This window comes from Pseudorca crassidens, chromosome 3 (assembly GCF_039906515.1).
Source record: "Pseudorca crassidens isolate mPseCra1 chromosome 3, mPseCra1.hap1, whole genome shotgun sequence".
NCBI classification, from domain to species: Eukaryota; Metazoa; Chordata; class Mammalia; order Artiodactyla; family Delphinidae; genus Pseudorca; species Pseudorca crassidens.
In genome coordinates this window covers 83,819,605-83,837,805 of record NC_090298.1, presented here as the reverse complement: position 1 = coordinate 83,837,805, position 18,201 = coordinate 83,819,605, and positions in this window count along the sequence as shown.

Below are 18,201 nucleotides of genomic sequence, written 5' to 3'. Positions count from 1 at the left end.
GAATGATGTATCATTCCGTATTTTCTCCTCCATGTACACAAGTTAAGGACAGTAGTAGTAGAGCAGAAAGAACACAGGCTTTTGAGTCAGGTAGATCTGCACTTGACTCCCAACATCACCACTTACAGCTAAATAACTATGGACATTACTTAACTTCTCTGAGATGAAGATCTTTTCATCTGTTAAGGGAATAACGATTCCTGTCTTAGAGCATTTGTAGATTAGAAACAATGCATGCATATAGTAGGTACTCTGTAAATAACTTCTCTTAATACCCTATGTTTCAGTTAAATCAGATCACACACCATCCCCCCACCCCCCGCACTGTCTGTGCTTTGCCACACCACTGGTCTGTAATTCTCTCCCCAGCCCACTGTCATCCAATTCATTATTCAACCTTAGTTCAAAAGTCACTTCCATTAAGCTTTCCCAAGTCCTACTAACCAGAAAACAGCTCTCTTTTATCTGAACTGCTGTAGCACTTGGAACTTGCTTATTAGTCCCACTGTATCTTATTTCAAAATGTTTATTTTTATCTAACTATTGTCATTAAACTGTAAGATCTGTTGATTACATGGACAACAATTTAATCTTCTGTTTTCTCCAAAGCACCTAGGTAGTACCTGGCACTCAATAAATGGGTGAATATATTAAATATATAAATTTTTTATGAAATCTGTATTCTTTCTTTAATAGTCTCAAAATCACTTAATTTAAAATGTGCAGAAACTCTTGAGTTAACAGTTTTAAAGATATGACCCATTTTTAAAGCGACTAAATAAAAAATTCTACTCCTTGACCCTTCTCTAGAGAACATCTCTACGAGGATAGATATGAATAAACTGGAATTTCCAGAAGAGCCTTCAAAGCACTGAGGTACACTGTGGAAATGTAGCCTGAAACAAAAGGGATGGGAAGATTGCAACGTTGTGGTCTAAAAAGGAGAAGTGATGTGGAAAATCAGACGGAGAAAAAAGTGATTCTAATGAGAATGAACATCTTTTGGTGAAGAAAACTTCTTAATGTATTTGTGAGAAATCAAACAATTTTATTCGTTATTGTCTCTTGTATTAGTAAGGGTTCTCCAGAGAAATAGAACCAGTAAGTGTGTGTGTGTGTGTGTGTGTGTAAAAAATAAGGAATTGACTGATGTGATTATGGAGGCTGAGAAGTCCCATGATCTGCCATCTGCAAGCTGGAATCACAGGAGAGCCTGGGGGGTAGTTCCAGTCCAAGTCTAAAGGCCTGAGAACCAGGAGCCCCATCGGTGTCAGTCCCAGCCTGAGAGCAGGAGAAGGTCGATGTCCCAGCTCAAGCAGTCAGGAAGAGAGGGAGGCAAAGAGGGAGGGAGGGTGAGAGGGAAGGAGAGAGAGAGAAAGAGAGAGAGAGGGAAATTGAGATTGAGAGAATTCTCCCTTCCTCCATCTTTTTGTTCTAATCAGGCCCTCTAGGGATTGGATAATGCCCAGCTACATCTGGGGGAGGAAAAGCTGCTTTATTCTATCTACTGATTCAAATGCTAATCTCATCTAGAAACACCATCACAAACACACCTAAAAATAATGCTTAGCCAAATATCTGGGCACCCCATGATCCAGTCAAGTTAACAAATAAAATTAACCATCACAACCCTCAAGTTTAAGAGGATGTAATTTTGGCAAAAATAGGAAGTTCAGCAAAACCCAGACCACAGGAGCTAATAGCTCCTTAGCCTGCTGCTGAGCACAGCCTAAGTCTGCAGGTGAATCACTGAAAGGAGGCCCTGGGCCGAGGCACAAAGTAGGCACTGAAATTCAGCAGGTACTCAGCCTGCCAAGCCCTACCAAGCTGGCCTGGGGCTGCCCGCACCCGGAGGAAAGGTGCCTTTTTAAAATTTGCTGAGTAGCTAAAACCTGAAAGGTTGTAACAGGAGACCTGGAAAGCTGTTCCAAATTGTCTCCTATGGTCGACAATAGCCTGTCGATAAACCCTTCTGGCATTCTGATAAAAGGTTGCCTCTTCTTTTCCCTAGTAGATATGATTCCCTTAAAACTGCCTGCTTGGGGCTTCCCTGGTGGCACAGTGGTTGAGAGCCCCCCTGCCGATGCAGGGGACACGGGTTCGTGCCCCGGTCCGGGAAGATCCCACATGCCGCGGAGCGACTGGGCCCGTGAGGCATGGCCGCTGAGCCTACGCGTCCGGAGCCTGTGCTCCGCAACGGGAGAGGCCACAACAGTGAGAGGCCCGCGTACCGTAAAAAACAAAAAACAAAAACAAAAACTGCCTGCTTGTAAACTGGGGCTGTAAATGCTAAAAGGGTTCAAAAATATTCAGTGTGGCAAGACCTCACCTGTGCTTTCACTATATATAAATTATTTTAGGGCAAGAAAAACATCTAAAAGTATTAAATATAGATAGTTCTTTGATGAATCTTTGAGAATAGACACGCTTTCAATCTACTGTTTTACTTAAGAATAAAAGAGTCTTAAGTGGGAATCCCACTATTTATGCATAAGGCATCAGATAAAGACTTGTCACTTATGCTGCTGAGAAGGAGACTTTCCCCCTACTCCTCCCACTTCTAAAGAGGCACTCTCTCAAGCTTGTTTCTTTAAAAGCTTTAGAAAGTAGGGGGAAGAAAACAGGATGACAATGTCATTCCATGTGACAGGCATAGCGTACAATGAGAACTCCTCTGCCACTCACCTAAGTGTATTACATTCCACTGAGAAAAATTCTGATTCTCTGCAATCTGGACCTCAAACCACTGAGCTATCATAATTGTGAACTTGCATCCTGGCTTGCTTAGAGCCTCCCTCCCACATAAGCCATAAAAGCAGCAGTATCAGGAAGCCTGAGGGTAGGATCACTTTGTGTGGGACAGTGAGAGAACAGAGGGCAAGAGCACAGAAGGTAGGGTCTGTGCTCTAGGGCGTCACAGAACCTTAGGGAGGTGATGGGAGGAGCCTTCCCTCCCTCAAAGGCTGGAACAATGTGGAAACAATTATACAGGTGAGAACACTGAACAAAATAGGCCAGGAGAAGCACCAGTAGTTCCTGGTCCCCGGGGTGCCCTGCTCTTCACCCTACCCTGATGGGAATTCCACCCACCCTTAAGGACCAGATAAATGCCCCTCCAGGAAGCCTTTCCTAATCTTCCTCTTCTTCCTTTCCCCTCCTTCTTCCTCTCCTCTGCTAGTACATGCTGAGAATTCAGCTTGACTTCCTCAGTAATATCAACCTATATTGCACTTAGCCCTCTTTAGCAGTATTTAAGTTTGTCTTGTTCATTGTGGTGGTATCTTTCTGTATTTATCTCCCATATAAACCACAGATGACTTGGGGGTGGGACCAAACCCTGTTCATTCCTATATACACACCCAGCACTTGGCACATACAGTGCTAGGCATACATAGGCCCTCCCACGGGCTGCTCCACCTGCCCAGAAAACACCTCCCTATTCTTGACCCACCCACCAACCCTTTAACCTAGTTTACTACTACTTCTTAAGAGGGAACCATTTATCACCCCACTCCTCATACGTCTGTTTGTGAGGAACTCCCATCATGATATTTATGGCCTTTGGTCCCACTCTGACTCATTCCTCCATCCTAGCACAAGGACTGCCACCTGCAGTGTTTGTGAGAAGGGAGTAAGTACACCCAGTCCTACCCTTGTCTTACTCTCTATTCCAGGTTTCATGAGGCTGTATTCTGGTCTGCAATCTCGCCTTCAGTCTTCAAGCACAAACTCAGTTCAGAGGTGCATCAGCAGGCTTACCTGACTACATATGTAAGCCATATCCTAAACTGTATCAGTAATAAGCTGACATTTTGATTTCCATCTGTCTGACTCCTTTGTCTTTCTCTCAATTGTTTTCAAACTCAAGCAGGAGGGGGTGTTATGTACTGTCCACCTAATATCTCAATACTAACTAGTCATACTTCAGATTGTAACAAACATTTCACTTCCTTGGAAATGCTTTCCTGACCATTGACACTTGGTTGGGTCCTCCTGTACTATATATATATACATACATACATACATATATAGTTTTTTCTCCTTCATGGAACTTATTTAATAGCATGTGTGTCTGTAGGACTGCTTTCTTAAACTTTTTATTACAGAACATTTCAAACATACCCAGAAGTAGAGATCCACACACACCCATCAACGAGCTTCATCAATTATCTACTCAATTTCATTTCATCTACAACCCCAACCTCCCCCACAAACCAGACAACTTTGAAGAAAATATGCCAGACATCACGTCATTTTATCTGTAAATATTTTATCTGTAAATATTCTAGCACATACCTCTAATAGATAAGCACTAACCTCTGTTAGTGTTTTTTTACTTAACCTATTTGTGGGATCACTTATTTTGATGATTGTTTCTACACACACCCAATCCCTCCCTAGGATTAAAAACTTCGTATGTCAGAGATATTGTCAATTTTGTCCCAACTATATACCTGGTACATGGTAGGTGCTTGATAAATTAAATGTAAAGAAGAAATTTTAAAAGGGAATACAGAAAATCACTTGCAACTTGGGGGCCAGCCAGCATCTATTCCCCTTCTTTTGGTAACAGTACCCCAAGTTTTCCCCAACTCTCAGTTCCTATGATTCAAAAAGTACTGGCTACCACCCCCAGCTCCAGGGGTATGGCACATGGATCAGGTCTGACAAAACAGAACAATGCAACCTCCTGTTCGACAAAATTGGTTTAGTGATGAGCACAGGACCCAATCAAAAACAATGCAATGCTGGGAACTTGCTGGGAAGCCAGGAGAGAGGCAAGTACTTTCTCCTACTGGACCTGAACCTGGAGAATGAGAGGCTAATGTCACTGCAAGGACAGAGTGTATTTGAAAATGGGTCTGATGCAGAGGAAATAGAACAAGAGATGGAGGGAAGAATCAGGTCCTGGAGAAAGCACTTAAGTACCTGAGTCAGACCTCATGGGAGTCAAACCTACCTGTGGATTTTTAAAGTTTCATTACTCAATAAACACACTGTTGGCTTAAACAAGCTTCAGTTACGTTTTCCTGTAACTCAGCTTAGAGTTCCTGTCAGATTACAAGGGAAGAGGGAAAATATAAAAAGCAAAGAGAAACCCCAAAGCCGCTTGAACGATAAAGTATATCCTTTTTCAGTCTAGTACTGTGTCTAGTACTCACATATCCTGAGTCCTCACGGCAGATCAAGCCTCTAGGTCTCAGATCCCTCATTTATAAGATAAGGGGAACTAAGTGGTCTTTAAATCCCCTTTGAGAGATTCTGTGAGTTTAGTGGGGAAAGCCTGGGAAAGCACATGAGGGATCTAGACTTCCTTGCTGGAATAGCATCTGCTTACTGGCATATCTATTTTTTTGGTTTAATTAATTTTTAAAGCATTTTATATCTTCCAGGAAAAAAAAAAAAAAAAAACCTTCCAAAATGAGAAAGACCCCTGCTCAGCATTTCTCTGAGAGGCAGTACATACTCTGTAGGGAAAATAAGCTTTTCCTCGCTCACTGTGGCCCAAGATTGTAAGGTCAGCATCATGAAAATACATTCAGATATTAGACATGATCAACTGGGAGTCAGAGGTATGCATTTTAAAATTTTCCCCAGTGGAGACTTTGCCTTCTGCAAAGAATAAGCTCGCCTTAGCTGCCATGGAAATCACTTGTTTCCTCTTAAACACATGTGTCTTTATTTCAAACACCTCTTTTTGGAACAGTATGAAAACGTTCACCTGGTTGAGAGACAAATCTCAGAATACTTAAAGGAAACAAAAAAATTCAGCTATATTTAGGATTCTCTTGGCTTTAAAGTCTGACATGATTCTTAAATTCTGTTAGGTGAAAATACATTTATGGAATTGCATCTGGAATTTACTTTCATTGAAGGGGGTCAGAATAAGGTGTGGTGGCAAAAAATGACCTCAAGAAGCACAGAGATAGGTCCTTGGCTATAGGCCTCCTATTTGCTACCTGGTCTCCCACTGTGTCAGAAGGAAAGACACCTAGACAATTAAAGAACCCACTTCCCCTTTATATTCTCCTCCACAAGAAGATACATGAGCTGAAAATATTGGTCATTTGAAAGACACCTCCCTTGATCTCGCTGAGTCTGTAGTTATCCAAATTTCTAGTTGTAAAGATTCATACAATCTCTCTAGGGGGCAGTTTGACAATATAGATATCAAAGCCTTAAAAGTAGGCATACCCTTTGTGGCATCTAAATGGCTCCAAATAGTCCTTGCTACCTGTATTCAACCCTTCGTGTAGTTCCCTGCCTCCAGGAAGTGGATATGTGCCTGCATTAGCATCCTATGGCTGCCGTAATAAATTATTACAAATTGAGTGGCTTAAAACAACACAAAGATATTATCTTAGACTTCTGGGGGTCAGAAGTTCAAAATGGGTCACAATGGGCTAATATCAAGGTGCTGACAGGGGTGCATGTCTATGGAGGCTCCAAAGGAGAATCTGTTTCCTTGCTTTTTTCATTTTCTAGAGGCTGCCTGCATTTCTTGGCTCGTGGCCTCCTTCCAGATAGCAATCATTATCACTCCAACATCTGCTTCTGTAGTCACATTTCCTCCTCTGCCTATAATTCTCCTGACTCCCTGTTTTACTTAGGGACCCTTGTGGTTACATTGGACCCACCTGGATAATCCAGGATAATCTACCTGTCTCAAAATCCTAACTTAGTAATATTTTCAAATTCCCTTTGGTGATAAAAGATAATATATTCACAAGTTCCATTGTTTTAGGACACCTTTGAGGGGACATTGTTCTGCTTACCAAAGTGACCAATAGAAAATGGCAGAACTAACAGTATGTGATTTTTTTTATGAGGTCATGAAAGGCATTGCTTTCTGGAATGCTTTCTGGAATGTTCTGTTCTGTGGAAGTCAGCTGCCACATATGAGGACACTCAGGCAGCGCTGTTGAGAGGCTCACTGGAGGAGAACAAAGCCTTCCCACCCACAGCGAGCACCAGTTTACCAGCCATGTGCATGAGCCACCATGCAGTGGATTCTCCAGCCTTGGTCAAGCTTTTAGATGACTGCAGCCCAGCCAACATCTGACTGCAGCCTCAGAAAAGACCCTGCCTAGCCACTCCTATCCCTGATCTAATAATAAAGGGTTATTTTCATTTTATGTCTCTAAGTTTTGGGGTGATTTATTATGCAGCATTATAACTAATATACCCTTTAACCCAACTATTTCACTCCTAGGAATGGAATCAGTTGTATGTGGAAAGTATCCATATAAAGGATGAAAATATATCATGTTGCATAACATAAAAATCATGTTGTCAAACAATGGTTTTCAAATTATTTCTAGGTAGAACCTCTTGTTTAAGTAAAATTTAAGAGAAACTTGTACAATAAAAGCTGACAGCAGAAACTAACACAACATTGTAAAGCAACTATACCCCAATTAAAAAAAAAAAAGGCTGCGTCTTTTCAGGTTGATGTTCAGGTTGAGATAGGTCAGATTCCCAGAGCCAGAGCCCGGCTCAGGATGGGATTCATGTCCTTATAAGAAGAAGAAGAAGAGACCAAAGCTCTTTCTTTCTCTTATGACCATGTGAGGATATACTGAGAAGATGGCGGTCTGCAGGTCAGGAAGACAGCTCTCACCAGGAGCCAGATCTACTGGCACCTTGACTTTGCACTTCCCAGAAATAAGGGAAATAAATGTCTATTGTTTAAGACAGCCAGCCCATGGTATTTCATTACAGCAGCCCAAGCTGACTAAAAAAGGGCCCACTCTAATGCTGTCACTTAACCTTAATTACTTCTTTAAAAGTCTTATCACAGTCACATTCTAGGTACTGGGAGTTAGGATTTCAACATATGAACTTGGGGGAGGACACAATTCAACCCATAATATCATTAAGTACCTATTCCAACTAAAAAAATAATTAGCTAAAAAATAATAAACTGACGCCAAAATTGCTAGGATCCGTGATACTCAGGAATGTCATTGTATGCTATAACATGTTCATACTGGTTATAAAAGACTTTTTAACATAAGTAAAAATATAGCTCTCTTAAGAGTGGCTATCAGCCCTTCACAAAAATTAACTCAAAATTAATCACATTTTGTAAAACTCAAAACTATAAAACTCCTAGAAAATAACATAGGAGAAAACCTAGATGAACTTGGGTATAGCAATAACTTTTTAGATACAACACCAAAGGAACAATTCATGAAGGAAATAATCAATAAGCTGGGCTTTATTAAAATTAAAAACTTACGTTCTGCAAAAAGCAATGTGAAGAGAATAAGTCAAGCCACAGACTGGGAGGAAATATTTGCAAAACATACATCTGATAAAGGATTGTTATCCAAAATAGATAAGAACTCTCAAAACTCAACAACAAGAAAAAGAACAACCCAATTAAAAACTGGGCCAAAGACATGAACAGATACCTCAACAAAGAAGGTAAACAGATGGCAAATAAGCATATGAAAAGATGCTCCATGGCAAATGTCATCAAGGAAAGGCAAATTAAAACAATAAGATCCCACTACACACCTATTAGAATGGTCCAAATCCAGAACACTGACAAACCAAATGCTGGTGAGGACGTAGAGCAAGAGGAACTCTCATTCCTGATGGAAATGAAAAATGATGCAGCCACTTTGAAAGGTAGTTTGGCAGTTTCTTACAAAACTCCACATGATCCGGCAATCCTGGTCCTTAGTATTTAACCCAAAGGAGTTGAAAACATATGTCCACACAAAAATGCGCAAAAAGATGTTTATAGCAGCTTTATTCATGATTTCCAAAACTTGGAAGCAACAAAGATATTCTTCAGTAGTAGAATGTGTAAATAAACTGTGGTATATCTGTATAATGGAATATTCTTCAACTCTAAAAAGAAATGAGCTATCAAGCCATGAAAAGACATGAAAAAACTTTAAATGCATATTACCAAGTGAAAGAAGTCAATCTGAAAAGGCTACATTACATACTGTATGAATCCAACTATCTGACATTCTGGAAAAGCCAAGACTAGGAAGACAGTAAAAAGATCAGTGGTTGCCAGGGTTTGAGGGGGGAGGAATGAATAGGCAGGGCACAGAGGATTTTTAAGACAGTGAAAATACTCTGAATCCATAATGACATTTATATGTACCTATACATTTGTCCAAACCCGTAGAATGTACACCACCAAGAATGAACCCTAATGTAAACTAAGGACTTTGGGTGATTATGATTGCCAATGTATGCTCATCATTTGTAACAAATGTACCACTCTGATGGGGAAATGTTAATGAGGGAGGCTATGCATGTGTTGGAGCAGGGAATACATGGGAAATCTACCTTCCCTTCATTTTTGCTGTGAACCTAAAACTGCTCTTAAAAAACTGTCTTGATAAAAAATTTTAAAAGTGCCTATTAGCTGAATCTGAGAAAGAGCATCTTGTGTTCCCAGAAAATAAGAAAGCGCTAAAAAAACAAAAAGCAAACAAAACAAAAAAAAAACACACACAACAACAAAAGTTGAGGTTATGTCAAAAGGACACAAAAAGCCACCTGAAAGAGTTCCCAACTGTGAAAGTTGGAACATTTTGAGCAACAAAATAAAGCAGTATTGGATTATAACCCATTGTATAACATAAATATACATGAATTCACACTGATATAAATAAATTATTGAATAAATAAATAAATAGATAGAAAAGACAAATCTTCCTTACAGAATTCCAAGTAGTACATGCAGATACACACCCACTTCAAGAAGTGAAATTTAATTCCCACCTCGTCCCCTTGAGTGTTGCCTGGACTTCGAGACTCCTTTCTGAAGAATAGACCAGGCAAAGGAAAAATAGTACCTTTACAGTGGATGAGCCTGGCAGATATCATGACCTTGACCACGTGATGAAGGTTAACACCCCCAGCAGTGGCATGTGAATATCGTGTTCCCCTGATATGATATAACAAAAAGGGCATTTTGCCTCTAAGATATTCTTTCCAGAAACCTGTAACCGTAGTATAGCCATGAAAAAAAGAAAACCAGACAAATCTAGATTTGAGATATTCTATAGGATATCTGTCCAGTATTCCTCAAGACTGTCAAGGTCTTGTGGGGGGAAGAAGTAAAGATTGAGAAACAGTCCAAGACCAGGAGAGACTAGGGAGAGAGGATGATGAAATACAATGTGGTTCCCTGTACTGGATCCTGACACAGAAAGACGACATCAATGGGAAAACTGGTAAAATCCAAATAAAGTCTAGAGTTTAGTTTTAAAGGAAAAATAAAAATAAAAAAAGCCTGTAAAGAATAGAAACTATATTCTGATATCTAACTTCAGGGAAAAAATTCTCACAACTCCCTAGAAGCAGGTAATTCATATTCTCAATACAGGAATGGCAAATGGGGCAATAACCTCATCAAATCCACAGAGGAAGCCTCTATTACAATTCGAAGTAACTTGTTGGGGCCCATGTTTGTGCAAAGTGTCCTGTAAATACAGCGATTTTGTGGATGTATTTGGGGACCTTATTTAGAAGGTCTACAGCTTGATAATCATTTTTTATTTGGATTATCTGTATTCCTTGTAACATGTAATTCCAACATGGAATGCACTTCATTCAATATGAGACAGGAAATATAAACTAAAGAGACCAGTTGTTTTATGGAATTTGTTCCTGAGGAAGCCAGGGCTTAGTAGATGATGGCCTTGGTCATAGCACTGAACTCAGAGAAAAAGGTGGATCCCATCAATTCAGGACACAATGCCCTCGGAGTTAAATGACTACCTCACAGAGGGATTTTCATCTTTAAACTGACTCGTGTTGTCAATACTAATGCAAAATCACACCCAACACCTGTATTTATGTGGTGCTTTACTTTTTAAAAGCAACAGTTCATTCCATAAACATGTAATGTGATCCTACAGTAACTGAGATATAAAGGAAAAATGGCACTAGGGGGCTTCCCTGGTGGCGCAGTGGTTGAGAGTCTGCCTGCCAATGCAGAGGACACGGGTTCGTGCCCCGGTCCGGGAAGATCCCACATGCCGCAGAGCAGCTGGGCCTGTGAGCCATGGCCGCTGAGCCTGCGCGTCCGGAGCCTGTGCTCCACAACGGGAGAGGCCACAACAGTGAGAGGCCCGCATAATGCAAAAAAAAAAAAAAAAAAAAAAATGGCATTAGAAGAATGTACAATGCAGTGGGGGAGATAAACATATAAGTAGGCTAAATATATAATATTCTAATAAATAATTCTAAATAGAAAAGATGGGGATGCTACTAAATTTGTTATCTTATTAGAACCCTCCTGTAATTTCTTGAGATAAGTAAGGAAAGCATTGCTATCTGCATCTAATAGATGAGGAAACAGCCTCTCTGTGGAGTGAAGGGCCTTGCCTGAGGTCACGCAGCTGCTTGTTGGCATAGCTGGGGTCCTATGATCCCTCAGTTGGTGTTCTTTGTACTCTGTGGCACTGACCCAAATTACAACACAGTATTCTGGCATAAAATTGATCTGCTTCCATAATTGCTATACACTTGGTACAAAGAAGAAGTTAGCTGTCAAAAGTTGGCCTGTTAAGAGCTTTCTCTGATGTGAATTCAAATCACATTTTGGAGGGCACATTTCAGATGGTATCTAAATAAGGCATCCTTGGGTTTTTGCATTTTCATTAAAAAAGGACTATTAAAAAAAGATAACGGAAAATTTGCCTCTCGTTCTGTGTACATTAGAATCCTCTTGATAATTCTTGTAAAGATATATTAGAAAAATAACAAATTCCTTTCCATTCTCCCTTACACATGCCACAACCAGAAAGCCAATTCAGCTTTAAACTATGTTAAGAGGTATATTATTTACTCAAAAAAAAAAAAAACTTCAAGTTGAATTAATGGAAATCTAAAGCTATTCACATAATGTGCCCAATGTTAATACAGCTTTAACCCCTTTAAGGAAGATTGTCAAGAGGTACAAAACTTCCAAGAAAAAAATGAGTTAATGATTTAACAAAAAGAAAAAGTCATGTATAATCTTGTATAAGCATATCAGAAGAGAAATTCTTATAAACTTAAACAAATCAGCAGAATAATACTCTTTCATTTCAGTGGTACTATAAAAAGCCACCAAATTTAGAAACTTTTCAAGGACTCTTTCAGGGAGGGAGCTACTAAAAAAAAATGCAAGTACATTGTCTTTTGCTCAGATAATCCTTTACATTATTCAAGCTGCTGCCCTCTTTTTCTGGCCTTTTCCTTTTTTAATTCCTTAAATCTATCTTTCTCCCCCATCTAAAATCAGAGAGCATAATTAGAGGGCATGTGGCTCCACCTTTTATGGAAATATCTATACTCCTTATTTGCATGTGTTTGGACCCATTACCAGCAGTCCATAAAAGCAGCAGAGTGACCATTCCTCCTTGTTATCCAGGCAGATTCTGTTCAAAGCCAAAAAGATTAGAACAGCGCAAATGGTAGAAAATAGCTTTTTTTCTCTGAAAAATACAAGAGCAGTTTAAAGTGAATAGAAATTAGTGGATCAGTGAACTGGAAGGAAACGTTATTGCCTCTGAAATAGCCTTGCTCCCACTCAACTTAGCATAACAATATTCGGTTTGCTATTATGCAGCACGACTTCCAGCCTGCTTCCCAGCCCAAACCAGGAAAAGTTCCCCTCTCTACCGTTAGATTGGTGGGAATTAAATACACAATGTGACCAAACATAGTTAAACCTTTTAGAGAGGACATTTTTTTAATCCAAGCAATTATTTCTGCTATTAACAGGTGTAAAATGTCTTCTAACAAGAAAGTGCAAAACAGCAAATATGCTTAGGAAATATGCAGCACAAGTTGCATATAAATAAGACATTCTAGGAGTCTATCTGTTTCAATTTTATAAAGCAGATGTCTGCTGTCCTAAGCAAACAGTTCAAGTTGTTTCCAAAATATGGAGGCAAAAAGAAATAGAGGTACCATTTACACACTCATTAGTAAGAGAGGAAATGCATCTGCTTTGGAAAATTGCTGCTCACTAAAAAGCAAGTTTCCCTAGCAACGGGTACATCACAAAACTCTTAGACCACTTCTAAGCTATGAGAGAAATTATAGGAAAATATATAAAAAGATTTTTATCAAATATATTTTATCTTTTCCATGGGAACATTTCCCCTAAATTTAGAACTACCTAGGGAACTTAAAACTTGCCATGCATTAAAAAAAAAAAAAAAAAAGATGTATCTAGAATCACCCCTCCTTTGTTAAGGGCAAATCTAAGGGCAAAGAGAAGGAAAGCCATTCTATATCATCAGATAAGAGAGAAAGAAAGAGAGAGAGAGAGAGAGAGAGAGAAAGAGAGAGAGAGAGAGAGAGAGAGAGAGAAGTAAGAACAGGGAAATGGATAGGGAGAAGATTCACTACCAATGGCACCATCTCAGTATGGGGTAAGTTTGGTTTGGTGACCTCTGACTCCATTCTTTTCTTTGTCATTAGCCAAAGGATTGTTACAATCAAAGAATTTCTAATTGGATGATAACAGAGTTGATAGGTAGAGGCTTTAATCCCATAATTCTGTTTATGGTTACTTCATTTCACTTCCTCCCCCAGCCTTACCCACAGCTGCCAGAGGTGACAGCAACACAGGAGGTGGGCATCTCTTTTGTCATTCCTCCATTTAAAGCGTTCATTACTCAAAAAGGCATTTAGAATTCTCTCAAAGTTCATAAAAATCCAATAGGGAATATCTTAATTTTTCCAGAAAAAAAAAAAAGCTGTAAGTCTTTTTGCCATGAGTATTGAACTGTGTCTAAAAATAAAGTGGAACATCTAAATTTGTCAGCATTTCTGGGTTGTTCTGATACGTATGTGCTGTTTTAACTGAAATATTACTTGGGAACATAGCATATTTATTTTCTCTCAGTGAATTGTTCCCTTGTAATACCATATTTGAATGTATTTAATTGCTGATACCTGTTTTAACACCATTAACAACAGCTTGTTTGAAATGTCTTTTAATTGTACCAAGTAACTGTTAATATAGCTTATCTCTTTCTAAAGAATCATTTTCAGTCCTGGATATGATGGAGCTAAAATAGTAGGAGCAGTTTTCAACTCACCACTTTCACGGTACTCTGAGATAGAAACAAAGAAACAAGTACATAGATGTAAATTCAAATGCACCATCCTATGAAAACCAAGAGGGTAGCAACAGAGAAAAAAATGGAGTTGAGATCTTCGCAGTACCTATTCTGTGCCAAGCGTTGTACCTACATTCTCACTTTGGTCCTCACATCAACACCCTAAGGTATTATTAAAGGCATGCTTCAGATGAGGGTTTTGAAACTCAGAGATGAAGTAATTTGGGCACTATCACATATGAGTAATAGGAGAACTGAGATTCAAATCCAAGTTTTCCTAAAACCAAAGCTTGTGCTCTTTCTGCCCCTCTAGTAGGAGGAGTTGTATTGGTCAGCTGTTCATTTTTTTCACTTGGAGTTCTCCTCGGCAGGGGTCACAGATTGTTGAGGTTTTGTTCTCTTCAGACAAAACAGTTTTATCTAGAAATGTGAATTAACAGCCAAACTTAAAGCAAGAAGATCTCATATAAAGATTTGGGGCTTCTCCTTAAAAATAAAAGCATCAAAAGATACAACAGCGTCGGGAATCCCTCATGGCAACTGACAACTAGAGCTGAGGAATGGCTGTGCTCTTTCTTCAGGGTTGATTGTCTCCAGGACACCCCAGCCTGTCACACAGTTAAGTGCCTGGCTCCGATGAGCATCTGAGTTTGCCATCTCTGGATGAATGGTATCAAGTAGAGTCACCTAACATTCACTGAACATTATCTACAAGCAAGGCCAGTGCCTTACAACTTGGAAACAAGTGCAGGGGGTAATGGCTGGGAGCTGTAAGACAGAATGAAGGAAATGGGACTGAAGTGAATTCATTGAGACTTGGTCATATTCTAACCAAGGGAGAGAATGGGTCAAGATGTTTGAAAAGTAGTCATAAAAAAATTAAAAACCTGTCCTCAGCTGAGTAATGATCTTCCATGAATTTAACTAAGATGATTAAGAAGAACAGGGATCCAAGAATCCAAAAGCTAGAATTCTCATCTTCATTCAGTTACCAACTCACTTTTCAATCTGTAAGTAGCCCTAAGCCTAGATTGGCTTCAGGTCCCATATCTGTGCATGGAGATAACTGGACTATTATGTGAGCAGGAGCTATGTAGATAAATAAAGGAATAAAGGAAGACAGTGGTGGGGGACTCGGTCTAACCATAGGACACTAAAGTAAAGGGCAGCTGCTGTTCTACTCCAGACCATTGTCTCCTAGGAGAATCTGGGCTTAGGGTTGTCAGATCATCCCACTTTGCCAGAGTAGCCAGAAATACGTGTGAGTCTGTATGTCTTTGTTTTAAGTTGAAATGTCTGACTTTTAAAAATATTATTGACTAATTCAAAATTTTAAAAACACCACGTACGCCAACCCTGGACAGTGAAGCAAAATATCTCTGGACTACACTGGCCCTCAGGCCCTCAGTTTTCTGCCATTCTATTTAGCATCAGGATTCTGTGATTTAAGTACTGAGGAGATATGATCATCTTTGAGAAGAAGAGAGGGATGTAGATGGGTATATTTTCAGTGGAAAAGCTCAAAAAGATTAGCATTCGCTAAATGGCCCATTTTGCCATCCTCCTCTGAATTTCGCATTTCGTGAACATGAAGCAAGACACGTGGGCAGATGCACTGTGTGAGCATCACTCAACGGAGGCTGTGTGAGGAGAAGCTGCTGGAGAGGAGAAAAGGGAGCAGAAGGTGGAATTACTCTCCAGGGAAGGATGAGAATTACACCCATTTTGAGGAAAGCCAAAAAAGGAAGTAGGTAAGAACATTTTAAAAACATGTACTATGTGCTCGGTGCTTCTGATATCTCATTTAGCCCCTAAATCTTTTAAGGTAGATGCTGGTATTACCCATCATTATAGCGACAACAATGTACTGTGCGTTTTTCATGTACCAAGCACAGTACAAAGTGACTTAATTTATGTCTTGTCTCACCAGTGCTGTGAGAGAGATTCTTTTATGGCCAATATACAGATGAGAAAATTAAGACAAGAGAGACTCAGCAATTTGGCCCCAAATCCTCAAGTAATTAATTAGCAGTGTTGAGGTAGGAGATAGATGGGCCCCTGGGCTGGACAGCTGGAGTCTGTCAAGTGGAGTAAAACTGAAGCTGTGTTCTCACCCAGACACTCCAAGACAAAGCTAGTGGCAGAAGCTGAGCTCTGCTCAAGTAAAGAGATAAGATGACCACTCCTGAGGTCAAGGAAAACTTGCCTGTCTGCCCATGTGCAGGAAGGCTCCCTGGGGGTCAAAAAGGGAGAGGGCGCCACCCCATAATAAGTGTGGACATGCACCCACAGGCTTCTGCGGTGGGATCCATCTTAGCAAAAATTTGCGCAAGCGTGTTGGGGAGGATCCTAGAACAGGCCACATGTGGGAAAAAAGAAACAAACAATTGGCCAAAGTAAACAAAGACCCGGAAGGACCGTCCTATGTAAGTGATTTAAATCACCTCTTTCCTGCGCTCCTCATTCAGGACGCCCACACTCCTCTCCGGGTGTGTATCTCTGCCTAGCTTCAGTCTTAAACTGTTTCTCTGTGTGCTCTCCCATACATTGTGCTGTGTCTTTAATAATAATCTTTGTACCTGTTTTTACAGTTTTTGCCTCCTTGAAACATTCTTGCTTTCAAATGGGGGAAAGAGCCAGGGCCACTTTGCTTCTAGCCTCCAGCCCCTGGTGGTCTAGTGACTAGGATTCCTGCTTTTTATCCAGGCTACCCAGGTTCAATTCCTGGGCAGGGAACTAAGATCTCTCTTCAGGACCACTCACAGCTGTCTCTCTGAGATCAGTGGGATTCAAACTGAGGTCTCTGTCTACACAGCACTCACTCATCACACTTTTCTTCTTCTCTAAAAAGTCAGGGGACTGTTTCAAGATCCCATTACCAGAAAGCAAGAGTACAGTGGAGATTCCATCACGACTCGGAGTCCTCAGAGCCTCTGGTTTCTTGTCCTACTTTCTATCCCCCAGTAGCACCTTGCCAGACTACCTATCCCCAGGGGATGATGCACTTGAAAACTGTCCCCCTGAATTTTTCTTGAATTCACAAACTTCTATCCTTTAGTTTTCAGTTATCCTTCTATGCTTTATGTTTCTGAAACATAGTGTACATAATCCCTGGCTCACTCAGAGAGTGAAAGCAACACTGGGCTAAGATAATTAGATAATGTTTAATCATCACTATTTTTCCTACCCCAATGAGGCAAAAATATTGGAGAGTGTGAATGACACAGTACTTAATTTTAAAAACCAAACCAATGTCGAACATCTGAAAAAACGTGCTAGTGCATTGAATATATTTTCTATTCAATCTGCCACTTGCTTCCAGTGTGAGAAAAATATTAGACATTATTTCTGAATACATACAAATGCAAAAACAAGCTAGGTATAGAAATTGTTTTGATCTAGGTAGATCACACACCAACACAAACACCAACGAGCACATACTATGTGCCAGGCACTATTCTAGGCACTTTACTTGTATTATCTCATTTCATCCTCACCACAGCCCAACTTTCCAGATGCACACTCTGAGGTACAAAAAGGCTAAACAACCTGCTCAAAATGACACAGTTAGTTAAGTGGTGGATCCAGCTTTTAAGCTCAGGCATGTGCCCCCAACACCTTAACAGCCTCTCAAAATTGTCAAGTGACAGAAAGCATGGTCTAATTTGGCCAGGTACATCATGATTCCAAGAGGGTGCTTGGAATTGCACATTTAATAAAGTGTTAAGTAAATGGATACACTCACAAACCAAGATAGGTACTTACTTATATGAGGCAGAATCACACAGTGTCTGCTTAATAAATGTCTGATGAATGAATATTGTATCTTTTAAAATTAATTAATTTATTCAACAAATGTTTATGTGGTGCACCAGGCTCTGTTCTAGGCAATGGAGATATAGCACTGAGCAAAAGAGACGAATCCCTACCTTCATGGAGTTTACATTCTGATAGAAATAGAAAATAAACAGAATAAGTTAGATATTTAATATGTTAGATATACAAAAAAACTGAGAGAAAAAAATAAAGCAAAGAAAGTGTACTGGGACAGTTGGAAGCGGTTTTGCAGTTTTAGATATCCCTGATATCTAAAAGGGAGGGTATC